This window comes from Choloepus didactylus, chromosome 1, assembly GCF_015220235.1.
Source record: "Choloepus didactylus isolate mChoDid1 chromosome 1, mChoDid1.pri, whole genome shotgun sequence".
NCBI lineage: Eukaryota > Metazoa > Chordata > Mammalia > Pilosa > Megalonychidae > Choloepus > Choloepus didactylus.
In genome coordinates this window covers 7,579,114-7,605,793 of record NC_051307.1, presented here as the reverse complement: position 1 = coordinate 7,605,793, position 26,680 = coordinate 7,579,114, and positions in this window count along the sequence as shown.

Sequence of the window (26,680 nt, the reverse complement as noted above, 5' to 3'; positions counted from 1 at the left end):
CAGCCCATCATAGGGCCACTCAACATTACCTCTTGCTCTTCACTGGTGTTTCTTAATTACATAGTTTTGGTCATACACATCCTCCCCCCACAGACACAGATATTAACATGCTTAGTGTCATCTGGAGAACCTGACAGAAGCCTTCATTCATTCCACAAACAGGCATTGGGCACCTGCTGAGACTGGGCATTGCCCTTGGTGGTGAGGGTGTGGTGGTCCAAACCAGGCAAAGGCCCAGCCTACAGCATTAAATACAGAGAGCCTGAGAGGGTAATAAGTGCTGGGGAGAAAAACAAAGTGGGGCTAGGAAGTATCAGGGTGGTGGACAAAGGAAGAGTTGCATTTGGAATAGGGTGGCCAGGGAAGACTTCCCTGAGAAGGTCACATTTGAGCAAAGACCTGAATTGGGGAGAGAGCAGCTGTGTGGGTATCAGAGGAAGGGCACATTGGCAGGGGAGTTGTGCAAAGGCCTGAGGTGGGACTGTGGTCGGGATGCTGTGAAAGAGGATGGGGCTATGGGGTTTGGGTGGGCTGGGCCAGGTGGAGAGAAGTAGGACAGGTGCTGAGAGAGGTGAGGGAGCCCAAGGTCACTTAGGGTTTGGAGTCTGTGCAGAATCTATGACTCTGAGTGAGCGTGGAAATCCCTGAAGGGTTTTAAACAGAGGGTGAGTGGGTGGCTTAGTCTGACAGGGATGCCATGACAAATACCACCCAATGAGTTGGATTTATTGCCTTGGAGCTCTGGAGGCTAGAAGTTCAACATCTAGGTATTGGCAGGGCTGGCTTTCTCATGCAGTCATGATGCTCCAGCAATCCTCTGTCACATGGAGATCTCTCTCTCTCTCTCTGGTAACATCTGACTTCTACTTCCGTGTCCAATTTCTTTTGCTTATAAAGACTTAAGTTGTGTTGGGTTAAAGCCCATCCTGATTCAATTTGGCTGCATCTAAACAGGATCTTCAAAGATCCTATTTGCAAATGAGTCCACACCTTAATTACTACTACTAGCAACACCTTCAAAGTTCCAGTTACAAATGGGTTCCTACCTACAGGACCAGGACCACCGGCCCTGTACCCCTTTTGTGGGGGACATGATTCAATCCCCAGAGCAGGACAAGGATGGAAACAGAGGCCACATAAGCAGCTGCTGCAGTAATTCAGATGGGAGCTGATGGTAGCATTGGTGGGAGAGGTAAGGGAGGATCCAACTCCGGGTACATTTGAAGCTGTAGTCCATGGGATTTGCTGACTTATTTAGGTTTGTGGGAAAGAGAGGAGGCAATGACTTCAAGGTCCTTGGCCTGAGCAGTTGGAAAGAGGGAGGTGTCCTCGACTGCATGGGAAGGGCAGGGTGCTCTGTGTCCTGTGGTTTAAAAGGCTCTTAGAAAAGAGTTATACATGTTGACACACACACACGTCTATGCCCACAAAGAAATATTACCAGTTAAAACAAACTGTCTCAACAAAACATCACACAATGCAGTGCATGCTTTCAGTCCCTGGCTTTGTGGAGCCCTCCCTGTGGGGTGGGTGCCCAGGATGCATGGATGACTGACATGTCAGGAGCCTTGGCTGCTCCACGAGGCCGGCTGACCTCATTCACTGTCTCTTTTATCCACATGACAACCTATGAAGAGGAAGTCCACCTGTGAGGAATCCAAAACTAGGAAATCAAAGCATGGTCAAAATCTTACATAGTTGGTCAAGGCCAGAGTTCAGACTGAAACACAGGACCAGCTTGAAAGCATTGTCTCTTACTACTGAAACTCCCCTCGGGAAACACATAATCCAGACCAGCTGGGGCCAGCAAGGACATGGACATCTCAGGCTGATGCTGGCCAAGAACCAGAGAGGCATCGTGTGTCTCAGCAGATGCCAGAGCTGGTGGATGATACCGGAGCCCCAAGATGCTATCAAAGACCCTTGGAAACTGGATGCCACACCGGGGATGAAGAAGGAGGGAATTAACTTCTGGTTGATTGAGTTTACCCAGAGATATCTGAGTTGACCTCAAATCATCAGGATGGAATATTCTGCTAGGAGCAGGTAAGAGAGAGCTTGAGATGGAAATTAACTTCAGACATGATAAACATATAAACCATATAAATGTAAAAATAAGGACTGTTACATTTCTTGAACCCCTGTGGATTGAGACATGGACACTGAAAGCTCTAGCTATATTCTAGGCACTGTGTTAAGTAATTTACACTAATTATACCAGTTAATAAGTGCAACTGAATGGGGTATAGACAATTAGATGATTTCTTTTTAGATGAGAAGCTCAGAAAAGTTAAGCAAAGTTAATCAGCATACTGATTGTATGGTATGTGAATATATATCAATAAAATTGCATTAAAATTTTAAATTAAAAAAGTTAAGCAACCTGCTTGAGATTATACAACTAGTAAATAAGGCAATTGGGTATGTTGTAGTTTCTGAGGTGCATTTTCCTTTTGAACCACTGGAAACCAAAAATTACAGTCAGATAGACATCAAGCTATTAGCTTTACTCATTGGTTAATATGTTTTAGAGAATGTGTCTTGGGAATGAGTGTAAACTTTAATTCTCATGCTTCTTCAACCTTCTAGACTGTATCCCTCTAGGCTTTAGACCTTGCATAGGTCAGAGTTCCCAGGAAACAGATTCTGAGATGGAGATTTGCAGGCAGGTGGTGATTGAGGAGTGAGGGACGCTCCCAAGAACCACACCCTTTGGGGAGTGCGGGCTCAGGGCTGGGCAGAAGGAGAACTTAAACTGTGATCTCGGGACATCAGAGGCCTCAACTGATTGCTCGGAGAAATCTGAAAGTTACATGGCACTTCAAAGATGCCTTGAATTAAAGTAAGGGCTTTGCATCTCAGCATCAGTCAATCACTGGATGCAGGCTGCCCTTAGGGAGAACAAGGCAGATTCCTTTGTCCATGGACAACTCACAGAGAAGAACTCAGCTGTGAGCCATGAGCAGGACGCTCTCCTGGCATCTAGGGAATGAGTGCCCTGGACCTGAGGGTGGGGTTTGGCCAATGCATCACAGAATCCACTACAGTCCACCTGGTGCACCATTTGGGTCATTTCACATTAAATAATAAGCTCACTCTATCAGGGAGAAGGCCTTCTAGGACTCTGGTTGGTCTCTTTTCCTGGAGAAACCTATAAGATAAAGGTTATTGGGACTAACTACTGCCCCCATGCTCAAGTGTCTTGGGACTGTGACTGATACTCACCTAACCAGTCATCTCACTCCCCAATTCCCCAATCTTGATTGTCCTCAACCTCAGCTAGCACATCTAGGTCTATGGTCCAGGATGGTGGGTGACCCAGACTCTCATCTCTGAGGGGTTTTAGCCCTTCATCATCATGTTCTTGTCTATCTATGGTTACTACACCTGTCTGTTTACTGTCAAAATTGGACAAGGGAATGCCAAGAGACACCCCAGGCTCCCTTGCCACCACATGTCATAGTAGCCTCTTCTTGATGATTAGGCTCAACTACTCCTGCCAGAATGATGACACCTTTCCTTGCCTGCTGATCGTATGGCACAAAGAGCTGGAGTTTCAGGCAGGCAGTCATAGCTTCAAGTTTAATGAATGTCCTCTGATGGAAGAGGACCCCTTCTGTGATGTAGGACAGTTTCTACAGAGTCTAGAGTTGCAAGGATGGGGAGCATAATTCCCAAAGGGTCATTGTGAGTGATGATAAGTAGGGTGCATGCCACTTTCACCCCTTGATTCCCATACTCATATATTAAACCTTCTGGGGACACAGAACCATCTTTTGGTTGTTGATTTGGAGCATAGTGCCTTGTAGTTCTTTCATGGATATTTACAGGGTATCTCCAAGCAGACGCTTTACCTGTGCCTTCAAATGTTGCACTGCACTATCACATCAGACAATTCAGGGCGGTCAATTAGTGATAGGACGATTGAATATCATGGTCATTTGCCCACTGTCACACTTCCTTTTGCTGTGAAGTGGATATCTTGGTCCAATGAGATATTATGCAGGATCAAACATCTGTAAACCCGGAGAGGAGCTAAGATGGTGGCATAGAGAGGAATGGAAGACTGTTAGTCCCCCCTGGAACAATTAATAAATGACCAAAAAACTAGTAAATAACCTGGAATAACTGTGGGGAGACAAACGTGACTGTCCACTCATCATCCACCAACCTGAATTGGGAGGAATGCCCGAGATCACAGCATAAAATCTGTAAGTAAAAACTGCGGACCTACACCGCGAGCCGAGAGCCCCTTCCTCATGGAAGCCTCGCGGTGCTGGAGAGCAGCACTCTCTCAGCCCAGCTCCAACTGGGGTTTTAATGTTGACTGCTCAATACAGACAGTGAATCCCCAAAAAGCAGACAGAGGCTTTTGGTGACAACTGACTTTGGGAGAGTCAGGGACATATCTGTCTCAGGATGGAGAATACAGAGGATCAGGTGCTATCTCTGGCCAATGGGTGAATCTGGGAGCTTTCTGTCCCTTTCTCTCTCTGTGGAGAAAGCCTCAGCCATTTTCAGCCCACAGTACTTTGTGGCAAAGACAGCCTCAGCCATTTTAAAATCACAGCACTTTGACCAGTAAAGTCAGACAAATAAAGGACTTACTGATATGCAGATGACATCTCTGGAGGGGGCATAGCTTCCCAAGAGAAAAGGGAGGGGCCCAGCTCTACTGCCTGCTTTTCTGGAACCAGACCCCAAAGCCTGGGGGATGACAGCCACGGGCCACATCCTCTTACACCAGCCAGTGACAGGCTGACAGGTGCACCTGCCGGGCAGAAAAACACAGGGTGTGTCAATCCTTTAAGAAAAACCATCAGGGAAACCAGATACTGAATATTTCCTCATTCTGTGACCTGAGCCTGTTCTCTTCTGGGAAAACCTGATTGGGGTGGTCTAGGAGGTCAGATGCCTAGACAACAGAAAACTACAACCTACACTAAGAAAAACAAACCTATGGCCCAGTCAAAGGAACAAATGTACACTTCAACTGAGATACAGGAATTTAAACAACTAATGCTAAATCAATTCAAAAAGTTTAGAGAAGATTTGGCAAAAGAGATAAAGGCTATAAAGAAAACACTGGGCATACATAAGGCAGAAATTGAAAGTTCAAAAAACAACTAGCAGAATCTATGGAAATAAAAGGCACAACACAAGAGATGAAAGACACAATGGAAACATAAAACAGCAGATGTCAAGAGGCAGAAGAAAACACTCAGGAATTGGAGAACAAAACACTTGAAAGCCTACATGCAAAGGAGCAGGTGGAGGAAAGAATGAAAAAATATGAGCAATGTCTCCAGGAACTTAAGGATGAAACAAAATACAAGAATGTACATATCATTGGTGTCCAAGAAAGAGAAGAGAAGGGGAAAAGGGCAGAATCAATAATAGAGGAAATAATCAATGAAAATTTCCCATCTCTTATGAAAGACATAAAATTACAGATCCAAGAAGCACAGCGTACTCCAAACATAATAGATCTGAATAGGCCTATGCCAAGACACTTAATAATCAGATTATCAAACATCAAAGACAAGGAGAGAATCCTGAAAGCAGCAAGAGAAAAGCGATCCATCACATACAAAGGAAGCTTAATAAGACTATGTGCGGATCTCTCAGCAGAAACCATGGAGGCAAGAAGGAAGTGGTGTGGTATATTTAAGATGCAGAAAGAGAAGAACCATCAACCAAGAATCCTATATCCAGCAAAGATGTCCTTCAAATATGAGGGAGATCTCAAAATATTTTTTGACAGACAGACAATGAGAGACTTTGTGAACAAGACACCTGCCCTATAGGAAATACTACAGGGAACACTACAGAGTGATAGGAGAAGACAGGAGTGAGTGGTTTGGAACACAATTTTGGGAGATGGTAGCACAGCAATGTAAGTACACTGAACAAAGATAACTATGAATATGGTTGAGAGAGGAAGGTTGGGAGCATGTGAGACACCAGAAGAAAGGAGGAAAGATAAAGACTGGAGCTGTGTAACTCGGTGAGATCTACAGTGTTCAACAATTGTGAGAAAATGTACAAATATGTTCTTTCACAAGGGAGAACAAGCAAATGTCAACCTTGCAAGGTATTAAAAATGGGGAGGCATTGGGGGAGGGATGCAATCAATGTAAACTAGAGACTTTAACTAACAGAATCATTGTATTATGCTTCCTTTAATGTAACAAAGGCGATATACCAAGGTAAATGCAGATAAGAGTGAGGGATAGGGGAGGCGTGTTAGACACTTGACATGGGTGGTGTTGTCTAACTCTTTACTCTACTTTGATTTAAGGTTATCTTTCCTTTTGCTACTTCCTAGCTGTCATTTTTTTTCCTTTTTCTTTTTTCTTTTTCTTTTGCCTCTCTACCTTCTTCAACTGTCCCTCTTGCCTTGTGGAAGAAATGTAGATGCCCTTATATAGATAGTGGTGAAGGTGGTGAACACATAAATATGTGACCATACAGAGAACCATCAATTGTTTACTTAGGATGGAATGTATGGCATGTGAACAAAACCATCTTTAAAAAAAAAAAATGGGTTGATGATGAAACTTCGAGGGCAATATACTGAGTGAAATAAGCCAGACACATTAGGAAAAATATTGCAGGGTCTCACTGATAGGAACTAATTATAATATGTAAACTCATAGACATGAAATATAAGGTACCAAGATATAAGATGAGGCTAAAGAATGGGGAGCGGTTGCTTAGTGTGAGCAGAATGTTCAACTAGGATGAACTTAAATGTTTGGAAATGGACAGGGGTGATGATAGCAAGATGTGAGAATAACTAACAGTGCTGAATGGTGCATGAATGCGGTGGAAAGGGGAAGCTCAGAGTCATATATGTCTCCAGAAGGAACGTTGGAGGTCAAAAGGTGGGAATGTGTAAAACTGAATCCTATGGTGGGCAATGTCCATGATCAACTGTACAAATACTAGAAATCTCTTCCATGAACCAGAACAAATGTATGACACTACAACTAGAAGTTAATAATAGAGGGGCATATAGGGAAAAAATATATATCTATTGCAAACTATATACTACAGTTAGTAGTATTTCAGCATTCTTTCATAAACAGTAACAAATGTAATATATCAACACTACGAGTCAATAATTGAGGGGGGTTGGTTAGGGATATGGGAGGATTCGAGGTTCCTTTTCTTTCTTTTTTCATCTTTTGCTTTATTTCTTGTCTGGAGTAATGAAAAGATTCTAAAAATTGAACAAAAATTAATTGTGGTGATGGATGCACAGCTATATGAGGGTACCAGGGGCAACTGATTGTACACTTTGGATCTTTGGATAATTGTATGGTGTGTGAACAATCTCAATAAAATTTTTTAAAAAAAGAGCTAATATGGAGCTAGAAGCAAGTAGAGTCAGAGAGTATTTGAATGTTGGGGAATTTGGGAGAGTTAAGGCTGAGTCACTGGTTTCTCACTGGTGGAGCTGTACAACCAGCCAAAGAACACAGAAGATGAGGCATTTTAGAGGAAAATGATGAGATCTGTTCTGAGCATGGTGAATTTGAGGTGCCAGGGGGACACCCAAAGGACCACAGGGTGTGAAGCTCAGGTGCAGAAGCTGGACTACAGATGTGTTCAGCAGCATCAATACAGGTGGGAATTGAAGCCAGGAGAGAGAATGATGTAACTCAGAGAGAGCAAGGGTGATGAGAAGAAAGAGGGGAGGGTCTCTCGGTATTGGAGACACATTACACTTAAGTTAGGGCCTTTCAAACTAGGAACCCTGAAACTTTTATCAAAGAGCTTGGAGAAGACATCTGAAAGTCAAGTGCATTTGTTATGTGGGAGTACACCTGGGAAGTCAGAAATGACTGGAGAAAGATACTTTCAAGGGTTATCTCCAGGGAAGCAGAATGAGGGGGCAAAAATAAAGGTGAGGGAGGACACGTACTGCCCATACAGTTCAGCTCTAATATTTGGACAAATAGAGGAGACTAAGAGCAAAAATTACCTAATGTGGTAGATGATCAAAAAGCATTCTGAAAAACAAAAACAAAAACAAAAACATCTGTAAACCCTCAAATCGTGACGCTGTGTTGAATTCTGCACCACAGGATGGTGCCCTCATATCAATAAACTCTTCCTTATCTTACTTTATAGTCCACCCTTGCTTGATTCAACATGCTCAAGGACATGTGCCCCACAATATTCCCCGACTCCTACATCTGGATCCTGCAAATCCCTTGAGATAGTCCCTTTCTTCCCTTAGCAGACCTTTCTGGGCTGGGTTATGTTGTGACTTATTGGTCTGGAGGTGAGTTTGGAGTACATCCTGTGGGTGGGGGTGAGGAGCACATGTTTTCTTACAAGGAGGATGCCTTCAAGCAGTGTATGGTGTGTGTGTGTTTGTGTGTGTGTGTGTGTGCATTAAGCAGGGAAGAGTGATCCACTTGTATAGGCCCAGAGGGTTTGTGAATCTCAGATATATTGGCCCACATGTCACCCCCAGACTCTGAGACTCAGTCCTTCCTAATCACAGACCCTCCCTTGACATACCAGACTTGCAGAGGCTGAGAACTGAGCCCTCCATGGAGCCCTGTTTCCCTTAGACTCAAGTCCTGGGCCAGATCCTCAAGTTCACCCCACCAGCTGCAGGAGATGTGAGTCCCTTTGTATCCTGCTGGGGTGGTTTGGAGTGATGTACCAGAGAAAATCACGTTCTTAAACTTAGTCCATTCCTGTGGGTGTGAGCTCTTACACAGAGGACCCTTATGTCAGCTAAGGTGGGGCCCAGCTGAATTGCAGATGTTCTTAGTCCTATTACCGAAGGCCTTATAGGGAAGGTCACAGAGAGAGAGAAAGCCAGAGGTTGTAGCCAGGAGCTGAACGTCAGTGGAACCTGGAAGAGAAGGGAGAAGCCAGGAGAGGACGCCATGACACTGCCATGTGACAGAAAAGCCAAGGACCAAGGATCACCAGCAGCCAGCCCCAGAACACCACAGCCTTCTGGGAGAAAGCAATGTATTGCTGATGCCTTGATTTTGGACTTCTCCTAGCCTCAAAACCATGAGCCCTAAATTCCTGTTGTTTAAGCCAACCCATTGCATGGTATTTGCTTTAGCAGCCAGCAAACTAAAACTACTGCCAGGGAGGCCCTCTAACTTTCACCTTTGTCTTAAAAAATATTTTTAAAAAAGTGATTGGTGATGAACCCTCCCATCCTTTATCATATTTCTCTAATGCATTGATGGCCCCCACCAACAGCTGTCTGAATCCACAGTCCTTCCATCACTTCTTCTGCGAACCTCTCTGTGCCTTCCTTTCCCTGTTAGTCCATCCTCTGCCCACCAACAGCGCCGTGTCCTCATTGCCAGCCAGATAGTGGGTGATCCAACTTCAAACTCCTGCTTTAGAGTCTGCTTTCCAGGACCCACCCTGGACCCACTGTAATTGGTTGGATGCTGAGGCAGAGACTTGTGTGCAGGGGCTTTTTGGGGGTGCTAGAATAGAGGGAAGAAAGCAGGATTGGGCTGAGGGAGAAATCGAGGTGTCAGCCAATGCCATGGGGAGCTGTGAAGCTGGGACAGCCCTTCAGTGAGGTCCCAAATTGAGGCCCGGGGCTGGCTCTTTGTATCCCCACAACCAGTCACTGGCTATGGGCTGCCCTTGGGAGGGGAGGGAAACCTCAGGCCAGGCAGCTCCTTTTGGCTGAGAGCCATTCCTGGGGCCAAACCCAAGACTGAGGGCCTGGGGGGAGTGAGGGCCTCAGTCCTGTTGGGGGATCTGGGTAGCTCATCCCAGCATCCACCAAAGACATGCTCTAGGGAAGAATTAGGCCTGCAAGGCAGCACCTACCCAGGTAGTCTGAGAAGGGCCCTATTCATACCTTGCCCAGCAATCTAAGTGGCCCTGGAACTGTTTAGAGGCCTCCTGCCTGCCCTGAGCAGGGAGCCTCACGTGGGCCTCCCATCTGGAGGACAGAAACGTGCAGAGTGCACAAGGCCTGGGATCAGCTCAGCCTGAAACAGCGTTCTGTTGGGGAAGAGGGGGCATGCCGGCTCTGCTTCTTCTTTCCTTTCTCCCCACAGTGGGAAAGACTGTGTGGGAAGGAGAAGAAAGGCTGGACATCTCTACCTAACACTTTCAAGTGGCAGGAACATCTGTGGGGGAGGAGAGAAAGTGTGGTTCCCTCAATAAAGCAAAGTGGTGTCAATTGTTGATTTTTTAGTCATCTAGCATCCATTCCTACTTCTTAGTGAGCACCTGACTTTTGCTTTTGGGAAATTATTCCTCCTGCATTTGCGTGGCCTTGGTAGGACTGTCAGTCAAAGCGACCCACCCAGCCCCAGCCCAGAGGTAGGCACAACCCCAGACCAAGCCAACCAGACTCTCTCCTGGGACTTGACATCTTGAATGGGACCATATGAGGATGGTAGAAAATGGCAGAGCCCAGTGATTCCGTTGATGGTTTCTGAACCAGATGGTTGAGATGTTCCTGCTGTGTAGACAGAAGTACCTGCCCTGGTTCTGGTCCTGCTTCCAAACCTAGTTCTCCAGCACCGCCCATTCTTTGCGCTCCCCAATATCGTGCTTGGTACCAGAGTTAGAGCCTATCGTTTACAACCAAAGAACAGGAATGGGTGCAATAGTAATTCTGCTGTTGGTTAAGAATTCATCCCAGTTTCCCGGCAGGTGTGCCAGTCTGAACCTCTGGGTGTGTGTCGACTTTATTTGCTGACTCCAGATGGTTTTGGAGAAAACGTTGAGAGAAGTGGAAGAGCAGGTGGGGGGGAACTTTCCTTAAAAGGGACAGGTTCAGACTGGAGGAAAGTGTCATTATACACAATCATCCTTTTCTCATGAAGTACTTTGTTTTGAGGAAACATTTAGATCTTGTTTGGTTGTAAAAACTACTCTTCAGGAATCAATAGGAGAGAGCATTTGTGTTAAGCACTGAAATTTAAAGTGGATTTTCTTTGGCCTTTCAGTTTCCCAGTAATGATGGAGTGTTTTATTATGTTCGTCCATTTCTTTTGCATTGAAAAATACACACGTAGGGTTATCATGTGAAATTTTCTTCTTGTTAAAATTCAAAACACAAATAGGACACAGTGTTTGAAAATGCTTCCTCCTTTTGTTCTTCTATTTTGCTGATGACATTTTTTCAGATGCTTTTGTGGTGTTTGTCTTATTTATTGACAGAACTAGAAAATAAATTACTTAACATTTCTCTTAGTGCCCTGGCCTGGAGAAACGTATCTGTCTTTGACCTGTTTACTGACTGACATTTGCCTTTTTCTGAACACGGGGTCTTAATAAAATCGCTCTTGATTGCCTTTCTCTCCACTAGTGGGATTAGAAGAAGCAAAAATGGAGCTGATGAAAATTCTAGCCCTTTATTCTGTTTTACCTCTTTTCCCTAAGAAGAACATTTGATTCTCTCTTTTAAGGCATGCAAGTAATCATGTCTGTGGTGCAGAAGCATCCTTCTAAATGCAAATATGTGCTTTTGTTTTCAATTGGGCACCATCATTTCTTATTTCAGAACGTTTCAGTCCCAGCTAATGGGGACTACATGCTCATCTTCTTAATAATCAGTCCTGGAATTCATTCATTCATCCATCCATTCATCCACCCACCCATCCATCCACCCAATCCATTTGTTCATTTATTGATTCATTTATTCAGTCAATCAATCTTTTGAGCACCTACCTATGCCAGGTAGTGTCCTGGATAATGAGGATACACTGTAAGCCAATAAGAAAATACATCCCTGCCAGCAGAGAGTACAAATAGTATTTTGGTTAATATTAGCTGGAACTATGAAAGTAGAAACACGGTATCATTTTATTCAAGGAGAAAATATGGCTGGAGGATAATCATTCATGGGTTTTATAATTAGTATGATTTGCAGTCTTCCTTTGTGTGTGTTTTCCAACCGTTAGAGGAAACATTCACAGAATTCCTGAGTCACCCAATCTCACTGAATAAAATTATATGTGTGTGTTTGGGGGAGGTGGTGGTGGCGATGGTGGAAATCAACACAGGGATGTTAAGAAAGCAAAATTTTATGTATGATTTTTTCTCATTCAGTTTACCGCCCTGTGGTGCCATCTGGTGGTTGAAATCAAGAAAGACATTTTCAATGTATACTTCAAAATAGTGTACAAGGTGTACTTCGAAATGTAATTTAAACATATGGTTCTTTATACCTAAGATGACCATGTAATTTGTCATCCAAACTAGTGCAGTTTTCAATGTAAATAGAGCAGCTATTAATAATTTCCCAGGGGCAGCAGGCATAAACCAAGATTGTCTAAGGCAATCCTATACTAAATGTAAGAGCCTATACAATGTGCTGATGCTTTTTGGGCATTATTTCATCTAATCCACACAGTAACCCCACGAAAGGTAAATTGAATTATTATCCTTATTTTACTGGTGAAGACATGGGACTTGTAGGGTTTCTGGATAAAATATAGGACATCCAGTTATATTTGAATTTCAGATAAATAAATATTTTTAGTATGTCCCATATATTCAGATAAACAATGAATAATTTATAGTTTAAGCATGTCCCATGCAATATTTAGAACCTATTTATACTAAAAAAATTATTTGTTGTTTATCTGAAATTTAAATTTAGCAGTAGGTCCTGGTTGTGTCCCCTCTGGAAAGATTTTGGGTAACATGCTTCATCAAGGATGAGCTGGGGTTTGAAATCGGCTCTTGCTTAGAACAAAACCAGGCTCTCAGCTGCAGCTGACCAAGAAGCCTGTATTTGGGAGAGGAGGCAGATCCCAAGCTATTAAATTGCACTTCCACTTCCAGGAATACATGAAAGTAAGGGCTGTAATTAATTACAGCACAATTTATTTTAATTTAGTGAACGTCACAGAATGGCGGGGAAGAAAGAGCAGTGGAGCCATCAGAGGAACTAGACCCAGGCACTGGAAAGCACCAGAAATTTCCAGATACTCACATGGCTGGTGTGCAGCGGCCGTGCAGCCTGCAGGTGAGAGCCGCGTGTGCAGTGCTCGGCGATGTGAGTGTGGGGGAACCTGGGGCTCCCTTCCCAGAGAGGCTCGCACCGAGGCCCCGCAGCGAGGGGCGGCTTCTCTGACCCACCCGGGCGGGCAGCGCAGCCATGGCCGGACTCCAGTCTCTGGCCGTGAGAGCGGGTCTCACCCTGACCGCCAGCTTCTCGTGTGCACGTTCTGAGGGATCTCACGGGCTCTGGAATCTACCGTCCTTCCCACAGAGGAGTCCCGGCAGCCCTTTTGTGCTTTGTGGCCTCGTTGCTCTGGCCCCAAGCAGGAAGGGGACAGCTGTGGGGCCCCCTGTGCACGCCGGACCAGTCAGGGTCCATCCCCCGGAGCCGGAGTTGGCATCCCAGACACTAAGTAGTCTCTGGTGGTGGGCTGAGGGGGAGATGAACATCTGGGAGCTGGGAAGGTCCTGACGGGGGGGACGGAGGGAGACAGGGAGTGAGGAGGGAGCGGAGGAGGAGGAGAGGAGGAAGCACAGAGAGCAGCAGCTCCTGGGAGCTCTGAGCCTGGAATCCTGCTGTCCTAGTTTGCTAATGCTGCAGAATGCAAAACACCAGAGATGGATAGGCTTTTATAAAACGGGGGTTTATTTCGCTACACAGTTACAGTCTTAAGGCCACAAAGCGTCCAAGGCAACACATCAGCAATCGGGTACCCTCACCGGAGGATGGCCAATGGCCTCCGGAAAACCTCTGTTAGCTAGGAAGGCAGCTGGCATCTGCTCCAAAGCTCCGGCCTCAGAACGGCTTTCTCCCAGGACGTTCCTCTCTAGCAAGCTTCCTCCTCTTCAAAACATCACTCCCAGCTGCACTCAGTGAGTCTCCTCTCTCTGAGTCAGCTCATTTATATAGCTCCACCGATCAAGGCCCACCCCGAATGGCTGGGGCCACACCTCCATGGGAACATCTCATCAGAATCATCTCCCACAGCTGGGTGGGGCACACTCCAAGCAAATCCAACCAGCACCAAAACGCCTGCCCCACACAAGACCACAAAGATAATGGCATTTGGGGGACACAATACACTCAAACCGGCACACCTGCCAACGGGCGCTTCAGGCCCGGGATCTGGGCGCTCCCGCAGCCCCGCAGCCTCCCTGCCTGCGGGAAGCCCTCGGTGGGAACCACGCCACCCCGTGGGTCTCCCCCTTGCATACGCGGGATGCAGAAACACCGCGTTATCATTCAACTAAAACCGGATTTCTTTGGAGACTGTCTTCCAGGCTCAGTCTCCCCGTGGATCTTGGCCCCAAAGTATCTTGGCGCCTTTCACCTACGTCAAAACATCCCAAGGCCCTGCTGTCGGTTTCCTGGGCCCTTCGGGGTTCCGCCCTTTGGCCATGAGGTGTTTGCTCCCCCCCTGCCTTGGGGTGCCCGGCGTGTTCCCGGTGTGCGGGCGGTGGGGCGCTGGTGCCCTGCAGGACGGCGGAGCTCGGGGTGACCCCGGCCGCGGTCCGAGCGCTACCGCCACCTAGCGGCCAGAGGCGGCGGCGCTCTCGCCCAGAACGGCGGTTCCTTGCGGCGTCCTCGCCGGGGTGGGGCGCAGCAGCGTGGGCCGAGGGGACCCCCACGAGCGTCAGAGGAACTCTGGAGAGGAGTGGGATTGGAAGCCACATAAGCCAGAAAACACGAGCTGCACATCCGCAGGCTACAAGCAAGCTGGTTAAATGCTGAATGGTTGTGTCGTGCGCCTGTGGCTGCCTCGGGCCCCCCCCTCCGTCCACCCCACCGCGTGACTTGTCATTTTCTCTTGGGACCTTGTTCATCAGGACACAGCAGGTTGGACCAGAGGCGGACGCCTGAACAGCGGTGGGTCAATGGAAATTTTTCTCCTGCAGTTTTGACCAAAGGAAACAGGTGGTCTTGTTTTCGGGGATGAAGGTCTGCGATTTTGATGGGCTGTTGGTAGCTGCATGGACTGAAAAAGCGGCAGCAGGATCCAGGCTTCACCCACACACGGAGGTGATGTGGCCAGCAGAGGGAAACACTGATGGGATGAGGAGAAAAGGCTTCACCCACGCCGGAGGTGACATGGGCCACAGAGGGAAGCACTGATGGGATGAGGAGGAAGGGCTTCACCCACACATGGAGGTGACATGGGTCAGCACAGGGGAGCACCGAAAGGAGGAGGAGGAGGGAGGACTTCAGGCAGCTGGATCCTGCTGTACCTGAAGCCCAGCCCTTGTTCCATCTTGGCATCTGAGTCACCTTGATTTCCTTATAACAAATTGCTCACTTTTCTTAAAATGGAGCACATAGAATTCCTGACACTGGCAACCAACCAGACTTCAGAGAATCTGTGGTTCAAATCGAATAGGCAGCCCCCATGTGCTACGGTCGAGCCTGCAATGAAGCCGATCAGCTCTGTAGCGCTGTGTCACTGGGAAGCCCAGCAGGACCTCAGAGTCCACTGAGGCCCTGGGCAGGCTCGTTGGGGATGAGCCCCGGCCTGCAGCATGTGGCGTGAGGGGCAGAGGGACGGCCACCCGCATTCTCCCGTGTAGGTAGCTTTCTCTGGCAGGTGTCGCAGCCTGGAGTTCTACCGTTGGAGAAGCATTGTCCGGGTCTTGGAGAGCATGACCTCTCACCCTTCACCACAGTTCAGACTTTGTATTTACTGGAGTGTTTTTCTTTTTTTTTTTTCAAATTAAATGCCTTTCTTCCCCAGTACACTGTAAGCTCCGTGAGGACGGAAGCAACGCTGGCTTTTTGTACTCACAACACTGGAAACAGTCCCTGACGTGCAGCGGATACTCCGGGTGCTGAGTAACTGGTGGGGAGAGGGGAGGCCTGGACTGTAGGTGGCGGACATCTGGAGGTGGCCTCGAGGCTCCTCTGGGGTCCCTGCAGGCACAGAGGGAGGCTCCTGTCTCTCTCCACCTGGTGTTGGCTCCCCCGAAGGCCGGCCCAGCCTGGTTCCCTGCCAGGTCCGCATCAGGCTGGCGACTGATGAGAGTGGACGTGGGTAGTGGCGAGGGTCGGTGTGAGGCCGCAGACGGCCAGCTCCCCCCTTCTGCTCCTGCGGATGCCGGACCCCACCCCCTGGCAGGTGAACCCTCCTGGCCGGGGGAGCAGACCCAGGGCCGGCTTGTTCCCAAACAACCTTAATCCCCAGGATCACATTTGCATTGTTAGTTTGATTCAGTATCGTTTCAAATGACTACTAATTTAATATAAGCATACATCTTAAACTGAAGAGATCTTAACCCTTGGGGTTTTGTTCTGTGGTTAAAATAACCGGGTGCTTGAGGAATGTGGCGCTTCTCTCTAATCACCCTGGATCTGGTGAGGCAGCGTTGACTGTAGATCATGCGCGCGGTCCCGCTGCCAAACCGAAGACATGCCGCCACTGGGGAGCGGGAAAACTTATTTTCAGAACACCCTGGAAAGTTCCGAAAGGCCAGAAGGGAACCAGGGTAGTGAGGTAAAATAAACAAACAGCTAGTCCAAGTGGTTTAAGAAGAGCTTTCGTTGTTTTTCTTTGGCAAGATGATGATCCTTTAAATATTCAAACGTGTGTTGAGAATCTCTCTGTGGGATTGTGCAGATCTTGTTGCCAGGAGAAAGGGGGAAGGACTGAAGGGAGCTGGGCAGGGCTACAGCCTTGCTTTCTCAGGTCACACGAGGGGTGTTCACTGGTAGCAACACTGGAATGTACAAGAGCAGGGAGAAGATTTTTTTAAATTTAACTTTTTACTACCCGGAGACAACCACTGCCAGTATTTTGGTGTCTATCCTTTTAGTTCTCTCTCTCTAACTCACACACACACACACAGACACACATACACACACACATATACATACACATTTTACAAAAATTGTAATTTTATTGCAAAAACATTTTGTATCTTGCATTTATCACAATGTAGAGTGTGCATTGTCACAGGACATTATTTTTCTGCAAAACTTTTCTTAACAACTTCATAGAATTCCATGAAAAGAGTTCCATTCTTTAATTAAATTATTTCTGTACTATATTTAACCAATCCTCCTTACCTCTTCTTAGGTTGCTTGCATTTCATCTATTATCTCTATCACATCTATGTATCTATCATCCTTATCTATCTTTATCTATTTACCTATGTATCTGTCTATCATCATGTCAGGGTTCCACCAGAGAAACAGAACCAGTAGGGTATATATTAAGATATTTGTTACAAGAAATTGGTTTTATTACAAGGAATGGGGGATTAGCTACACAAGTCCAAAAATACACAGGGTAGGCCATCAGGAAGGGCAGACTGTACTCTTGGGATGGGTTGAAGCTACAGTCCACAGGTGGAATTTCTTCTTCTGAGAAGCCAGTTCTGTTCTTTAGGTCTTTCAATTGATTGAATCAGGCCTACCCAGGATAATCTCCTTTACTTAAAGGCAACTGATTATGGATGTTAGTCATATCTACAAAATACCTTCCCAGAAGATTAAAGTTTGATTATAGTTTAGTCTGCAGCCTAGCCAAGCAAGGTGACCCATACAACTGACAATCTCTCTCTCTCTCTCTCTCTCATAAATATTCTACTGTACATTCTTGTAAATAAACTATGTGGACATTCCCCACTGCTTCCTTTGAAAATGGAATTACTGGATGAAAGGTCCCATCCATTTTTATGAATTCTAAATTATATAGATCCAGAATCAGCAAACTTTTTCTTAAAGAGCCAGACAGTAAAAGTCTTCAGCTTTGCAGTCGTCTTGGTCACAGCTAGTCAACTCTGCTATGGTAGTGCAAAAACAGCCACAGACAACACGTAAATGAATGGGCCTGGTTGTTCCAATAAAATTTTGTTCGCCAAAACAGATGGAAGGCTAGATTTTACTCATGGGCTGTTTTTTGTGAACCTCTGCTATAAATCCATTGCAAAGAGTATTTTTATTTATTTATTTATTTATTTTTATTTTTATTTTTCTAGAAAACACTGTAAATGGAAACAGAAACTAGTGAGAGAAGCTGTGCCAAGGGCAGAGAGCCACGAGCAGGAGAGAAGGGATAAAACCACGATAACTGGGGTTAATACTGATGAGCTCAATGCAGTGTTACTGGTGAGCATGCATTGTTGGGGTTTCTCCTTCCAGGCATGGAAACTTCTCTGTCCCTTTTGAAGTTAAGTATTGTCGCTTGGCTTGATTTGGAAAGTGAAATGTGAACAGAAATGACATGTGTTACCAGTGATGGGAAACTTTAAAATCCAGCACGATTTGTCACATTTCTGCCCCAAGGCAGCAGTTTTAGATGTTGCGTAAGTAAGATGAGCGTGCCATCCCATGCTATGTGAGTGCAATATGGCCTTAGGCTGTGTTACGCCATCAAGACTGTAAGATTGTTTGTTACCATGATGAACCTGGCCTACCCTGGCTGACACATTGTTTTGGTTTGCTAAAGCTGCCAAAATGCAATATACCAGAAATGCGTTGGCTTTTACAATGAGGATTTATTAACTTACAATTTACAGTTCTAAGGACATGAAAATGTCCTACTCAAGGCATCAACAGGACGATACCTTCTCTGAAGAAAGGCTGCCGCCATCTGGGACTCCTCTGTCACATGGAGGACACACAGCCAGCATCTGCTGGTCTTTCTCTCCAGGTTTTGTTGCTTTCAGCTTCTGGCTTCTGATGCTTCCTCTCTCCCTTTCTGTGGGTGTGTCCTTGTCTCTCAGCTTCTCTGGGGCTTTTTCCGTGAGCTTCTCTTGGTTTCATCTTTCTGTGTCTATGTGTGTTTTATCTTCTCATGGAGGACCCCAGTAAAAGAATTAAGACCCCCTTGAATGGGCTGTGTCACATCTCAGTTGAAATAACCCAACCAAAAGTTCCCATCTATACCCACATGAATGAATTAGAAGAAAATCACCTTTTCTGGGGACATAACAGCTCCAAACTGTCACAAACAACTACCCACATCAGAGACAGCAGCCTCCCTCAAGTAAAATCGTATCTCTTGCCACCATCTATCTTTTGTACCATGCTTATTTTTCTCTGTAACACTTATCACCACCTGGCATATGATACATTTGTCTGTTTCCTCTTCTAGAATATAAGCTTCCCCAAAGCAAGGACTTCCTAGATTGTGCTCATGGCTGTTAAAGGTCATTATGTATTTATTATGTGAATTAATGAAAATGATCAAAAACATCAGCACCACAAATATGCCTGTACTAACTGCCAGTGATTCTGCAAAGAGTTTGTATAGGTTATCTCACTTGGTCCCCATAAAACAGCGTGAGATAGATAGCATTATTATCCTTATTTTTCCTCATAGGTAAATTATTCTTTTTTTAAAATTCAACAGATATTTGCTGACAGCCAAATACATTCAGGATGGTTGGTTGATCTGTGGAGAACACAAGCAACAGAAAAACAAAATCCCTGCCTTCAAGGTATTTACAACTCAGTCATCTTATTAAATTTAACGAAGTAATTCGCTCTATTGGACAAAACAATATATTTTGTGTGTGTATGATTCTCCAAATTATTTCCAACCTTTAGCCATATGCTAAATTATTCTTATTTTTCCCTGTGAGAAATATATTACTTACATCTGCTGTGTAACAAATTACCACAAAAGCGGCTTATGCCAACACACATTTTTATCTTGAATTGTGGGTCACGGGTTTGGGCACATGTTTGGCTCCTCTGCCCTGGGGTCCCCTGCAAGGCTGTGCTCAAGGTGCTGTCCAGGATTGGGGCCTCTTCTGAAATCTCCACTAGGGAACGATCTGCTCCCAGGTTCACATGGTTGATGGCAGAATTCAGTTTCCTGCAGGCTGTTGAACTAACGGCCTCAGTTCTCTGTTGTCTGCGCTGGAGTCTGCTGCCAGGTTCTTGACACCTGGACCTCTCCAAAAAGGGCACTTGCTTCTTCAAAGTGGGCAAGCTGAGAAGGCAATAGAGAGTGCCTGCTAGCAAGATGGAAGTTACAACAGCTTTCAACATGATCGTCACTTTTGCTGTCATCTACTGATTAGATGCAAGTCAGAAGTTCAGCCCACACTCAAGGAAAGGTGATCACACAAGAGCGTAAACAGCAGGGGCAGTATTATTGGGGACATCTCGGAGTCTACAACCCACAAGAAACCTGAGGCTCAGGGTGAAGCGACTTCACGAGACCACATAGCAGGTAAGGGCTAAAGATCGTGAGTCCCGGAACGTGTTAGAACTCCATGTAAGGATGGATGGAAAAGTAGCTTGTAGTTTCTAAATCAGGAGACAAATGTTAATTTTGTTCCCATTAGAATCCGAGTCAGGTCCTTGGCTGATACACATCCTCTTTTGAAAAAAAAAAAATAATTGGAAATTTTAGTCTCTTTAAAAAAGAAATCAGCTTCTAATTGCATGAAATCATGCAACAAATTGCTTGGTCCTAAAAGTACTTTGCTTCTTCAAGAGCTGTAATAAAGTCCTCTCTCTACACTGGTGATAGAAGTGAGTGGAAATATTTCCTTCTGCTCCTTTGTTCTAAGGGTTTTTATTTGGGGCAGTGATGTGCTGGGATAGAAGATTACCCTTCTCGTCCTCCTCTGCAGGAGGGGTGGCTACCTGGGTAAATTCTAGTCACTGTGTTATGTGGGGCTTCTGGGAAGATTCCTCACAGAGAGATGACTCAACTGGTCAGTGCATCCTTAGGTTTCTTTATTCTGACTCCCAGCCATCACCTGGAGCAGGGAGAGGATGTTGAGTTTAAAAGCTTCATGCTGAGGATGGCAGAGAAGAAAGATAGAAGGATCTTGGATCCAATGACTTCATGAACTAATCCAGGACTGCTTACCTCCTCACTTTGTCCAAGAGAATAATCCCTCACGGGCTTAAATCCTTGTTATTTGTGGTTTCTCATATAACTTATCTGTATCCATATCCCTATCCATTTAAATCTATTTTATCTTTGTTTATGTTTATGTCTATGACTACGTTTATTCCTATATTGTCTACTTCTATATCTATTTGAATCGTATGTGACTGAAACTAATCCTGACACAATAAGAAATATTTACAACCTAGAGAGCTAACAAAGAACCTATTTGTCAGCTCATCAGGTTAGCAAATGAAACAAGGTAAGACTTAATTGGATTATAGTCTGTTCTCAGATTTCCCGCTTTTCCAGATAAAGAAATCAGGACTCGCTTGCCACCGTGGCTTTATTGCAGAGCCAGCTTACCCATCCGCAATGTAAACCTACTGTTAGAACAGTACTGCTTGTACAAATGTCAAGATGTCTAACACATGCTTTAGATACTTTTTGGAAAGTCATAAAACATAGCTTTTATAGGAAATGGTGACAGTTCATATGTACTACTTAGTGTCAATTGCTTCTGATGTCACTAGACTTACTTAAATGGAACCAAGACTTTTTTTTTCCTTTTTCTGTATAAAATTAAGCTCCTTGGTTCCTCTAACATTACAGAAACTCCAGAGTGATTTCTAGCATTTGAAATCAGCAGTGGCTCTTTCTTCTTGACTGGGATTAAAATGAAAGAACTTCTGACCGTCTCAGCATGTGAACTGAAAGACCAACTTTCTAACCACTTTAAACAGATCTGAGTGAAAACAAGCTCATACTCCAGAGACAAACAGAACCAAATCTATAAGACTTGACTTTGAACCAGATGACAATATTTCCCACAGCTGTTTCACAAGATGATTTTAGGAAGCACAAACATAATATTTTAATTTTAATAATTATTTTAATGTGTTGTGATGGTTAATTTTATGTGACAACTTCAGTAAGCTGTGGTGCCAGTTGTTAGGTCAAACACTGGCCTGGATGTTGCTACAAAAAATATTTTATAGATGTGATTAGTATCTACAATCAGTTGATTTTAAGTAGCGATTATCCTTGCTAATGTGAGTAGGCCTCATCCAATGATTTGGAGGCCTCATGAAGCAAAGAACTGAGGTTTCCAAGAAGAAATTCAGACTCAGGACTTTAACATCAACTTTTACTTGAATTTCCAGAATGCCAGCCTGCCCTACAGAATTCACACTTGCCAGCTCCCACAATCATGTGAGCCAGTTCCTTAAAATAAATCTCTTATGTACATGTATATCCTGTTGGTTCTGTTTCTCTGGAGAGCCCTGATAAACGTGCATTAGGAAAAAAATATATATATAACTAGCATGTTGCATTCATAATTCCACAGATCTTATCCCTCAGAATGGGCCTAAAATAGCTAATTATGTTTTAAAAAGGGAGTCAAATTAAAGAAAAATATGAAGTGATTATTAGCAGTGGGAGAATGGTGAAGTTTCAGAGAGCTGAGCTAGAAAGTGAAGTTGGGTCTGGATGGCGAAAGGGCTCAGATGCTGCAGGAGCCTAATGGGGAGTGAAGATGCAAGGAGACCCAGGGAGCGGCTGATGCTTCACGTCTGCGTCAGCCCACCCGAGTGACGTGCGATGGGCATTGTGATTTCCACCCATGGTGTATGGCCTGGTCTCTAACTCCCTCTTACTGCAATCACTTTTAACCGTGGGTGTGCATGTTTGTGCGTGCATGTGCATGTGTGCGTGTTCAATTCCAATGTGCAAAGTAGCCAAAGGGGGCTGGAGAAGGAGGAGAGATGAAGAGGAGAGCTTGATCCACAGGTGTGGACTCGAGACAGGTTCCTCCCTCATTTAGCCTGTGGGTTGAAACAATTTAACCCAGAAAGTGTTAATGATGGGGTGGTATATGGGGAAAAATACAACTAATGCAAACTGTGGACTATAGTTAATGGTAATATCGTACCATTCTTTCATCAATTGTGACAAAAGTACCCTACCAGTGCTAAGTGTCAATAATAGGGGGATATCAGGGGTATGAGATTTTCCTTCTTGGAGCAATGAAAATGTTCTCAAATTGATTGTGGTGATGAATGCACAGCTCTGTGATTATACTGAGAGCCATTGATTGTAAACTTTGGATAGATTGGATAATGTGTGAATAAAACTTAGAAAATTCAATTATGTAAATTTACAATTAAATTATATTTAAAGCAAAGATAATACTCAAAACGCATATCTTCCTAATTATTTTACCATAGTTGCTCTATGCTCTTGGTGTTTTAAAATATCTTTATATATGGCAGAAATACTATATAATAGTGTGCTATATCACATCTCTTTTCATCTCCTCGTTCAGTTTCATCATGTTGGTTGCTTGAAATTGACCATGATGGGAATATTTACACCGTAGAAATTGGCAAGCACTCAAAACAAGGACTTGAATTTTTTTCCATTGATTGTCTAGACTTAAGAAAGTCATGGGGAAAATATTAATAATGCCAATCAAACTTAAAAATGTGCCATGCCTGTAGCTATTATATTGTTAGTAGAACAAAAAAAATTGAGGGAATATTCTTCCAATGTTTGAAAAACTCTTATCTGATACAACAAAGTCTCTCAGATCATTGATGAACAAATGAAGTTCTGATGTACATCTTTGCTGTTTCATTTTCATCTTACTCATTAACTTAATAAAAATATCAAACAATAAACATATCAGATTAATGGCAATAGATTTATTGGGAAAAAAGCAGATTGGAATGCAACTCCAATGATTGAATTGCAATCATAATTTGGCTGCAAATACAAGAGTTCAGAAAAAAAATCAACAAAGGCATTCTGTTTAATTCAATTGACTATATGAAATTTACAATAAAGATATTTTTAAAAAATATCCAGAAATTCAGAGATTGAACGGAGACCTCTAGTGGAGGCTTGAAAGAAGCAGGATCTGAAGATTAGAGATTAGGATGGGTGGTTGGAAGGCACAGGAGGGAGGCAGCTCTCCAGGTCTCAAGTTAATGTCCACTGAGAATATCCATTTCTCTGAAACCAGGCGGACAGGATGGCTTGTCCAGTGGCTGTCAACTGGCCTTTATTCTTGGTCACCCAGTTCTCATACAAAGGTTTATCCATGGAGTAGCCAAGATGGCAGGGATGGGTAGAGATTACACACAGCCCCCCTCACCAAGGACAATCTAGCACCTGCCTCTGCTGAATGTCTGCTGTGTCCTTCCCAGGTCAGCAGCTGTTGGGGAGAACAGTGTCTGCTTGGTATTAAGTTGATTATATTAGACCCCTTCAATTTGTGGGGAGGGGGCAGAAAATTCCTCTTATTGGAATTAATATCTTATACTTAAGATAACCTATCTTAGCACTTACATGATAAATGATTTATCAAATAGGAAACTGCATAATAACATCTTCTGAAACTGGGGACCCATATTATGGTGAAAGAGGAATATCACATGGGATCCATTGTCTCTACCATAGACGGAACACCTGGCAGCAGCCAGCTAAACGAACAATGAAATGGCTCATTAAAGGCCTAGGTGCTGGTGACGCCCAGGGGTGCTTGGGTCACTGTCCTCCAGTTTGGGCAGGGCAAGTTGCTGTAACAATAGCCAGTATGATACCAAATCTACAGCCAGCATATGGTGTGGTGTCACCAATTGCCTGAACACACAGATCTGGGAACCAAATCTTGGAAGTAGGATTGGCTGCTCTTGCCATCACTGCCAGTGACTCACTAGCGGAATTTGTGCTTCTTTTCCCTGAAACCGTGTGTTCAGTAGGATTAGAGATCCTGGTTCCTGGAATAAGGGATGAGGGTGCTTCCACTAAGGTTCACAGTAAGGGTTCCACTGAACCAGAATATGTCTGCTAAGTGGTCACTCTGGGCCTCTCAGGCTGGTTGTTCTCGTTTGCTAATGCTGCTGGAATGCGAAACACCAGAAATGGATTGGCTTTTATAAAAGGGGGTTTATTTGGTTACACAGTTACAGTCTTAAGGCCATAAAGTGTCCAAGGTAAGGCATCAACAATCGGGTACCTTCACTGGAGGATGGCCAATGGTGTCCGGAAAACCTCTGTTAGCTGGGAAGGCACATGGCTGGCATCTGCTCCAGAGTTCTGGTTTCAAAATGGCTTTCTCCCAGGACATTCCTCTCTAGGCCGCAGCTCCTCTTCAAAATGTCACTCTCAGTTGCCCTTGGGGCATTTGTCCTCTCTTAGCTTCTCTGGAGCAAAAGTCTGCTTTCAACGGCCGTCTTCAAACTGTCTCTCATCTGCAGCTCCTGTGCTTTCTTCAAAGTGTCCCTCTTGGCTGTAGCTCCTCTTCAAAATGTCACTCTCAGCTGCACTGAGTTCCTTCTGTTTGCCAGCTCATTTATATGGCTCCAGTGATTTAATTTAGACCCACCCTGAATGGGTGGGGCGCATTTCCACAGAAACACTCAAAGGAGTCCAATCTAATCAGCACCAAAGCGTGTGCCCCACAAGATTGCATCAAAGAACATGGCTTTTTCTGGAGGACATAATGCATTCAAACCAGCACACTGGTGGACCAACAGTGGTCATTAACCCTGGTCACAAAGGGGCTCTGGTTCCTGCCACAAAATTGAACAGAAAGGAGCATGGCTGGGACTTAAGAGATTGTCTTGGACTCCTCTTCGTGCTTCCAAGTCTAGTGATGATGATGATCGGGCAATGGCAGAAACCATGGCGTGAAAAAAGCAAGGCAACAAAGGGCTGAGATCCTCAGTGATAAAGAGTCAGCCGATAGGCAAGCAAAATAGACCCTGTGAAATCCTGATGGAGCCTGAGGGAAATCTAGAATAAGTGGTGGTGGAGGGATATAATAAATTTCAATTTTTGAAATTAGGCAAATTTGCTGCAGTTGCAGCACTAGAGACTGTCGCTTGCTCATTTAAACCTTCTGAGTTAGGTCATTTGTAGAGGCTGTGGCTGGCCACCATCTTGCACACCTGGTGAGAGAACAGAATTAATGTAGCGTGTCACAGCAGTCCTGGCAACCAAAGACGGTTTTTTTTTTTTTTTTGGGGGGGGGTGTGTTTTTTATTTAGACATGGAATTTTCCTTCCTTTTCGTATAACTTATCTAATTAAAATATTCATCTGGGTAGTTACCACAAAAAAGTAACATAGAAAATTGTATTTACATTTTGGGACCAAAATACAAATGAAGAGTAGGATTACACCTTGCTCCTTTCCCTCCCACTTACCCGAAAGAAAAGAGAAAGCCCCAAAGAAACTGTTCATTACACCAAGGATCACAAAGTGTTAATTTGTAATTTGGTGATTTGTATGTAGTGTAGCAGAGGAAAAAAAAATTGCACAAGTTTTCACAAATGAGTCCAAAGTTTCCTGTGTCTGCTCTGCAGCCATTTCCACAACCCAGGTGAGGAGCTTGTTTCAAAATTAGGTTTTTCCTCTTCCATCTTTACGCTTCTCACCAAGTCACATCCCTGATGCAGACACACTTGAAGGAGGATGAAGAGTTGAATGAGAAAAGATATGGCTCTATGCAAACAGGGGCGATAAAAAATCTTTGTGCCAAAAATGGATATTGATGTTGGATTAACAAATTTGACATGTGTGTCCTTTCTTCCCTCCCTGCCTAAAGACTCCTAATAAAGAAAGTTATATCACACACAACTGAATCTGAAATATGAAAAACTGACAAAAGCTGGAACACACATAGCTAAGAGACAAATTCAGGTGGCAGACACCTAGAGGAAGCTATTCTAGGCAACAGATGTCTGGCACCTTACCCAAATTTACATTTGGTTTCAGGTGAGAGGCTTCCTAACACCATATTTGGGGAGCAGACTAGGGGAAAGAGGTGGGATGGTAATATAAACAATCAAGAGAAATAATGCT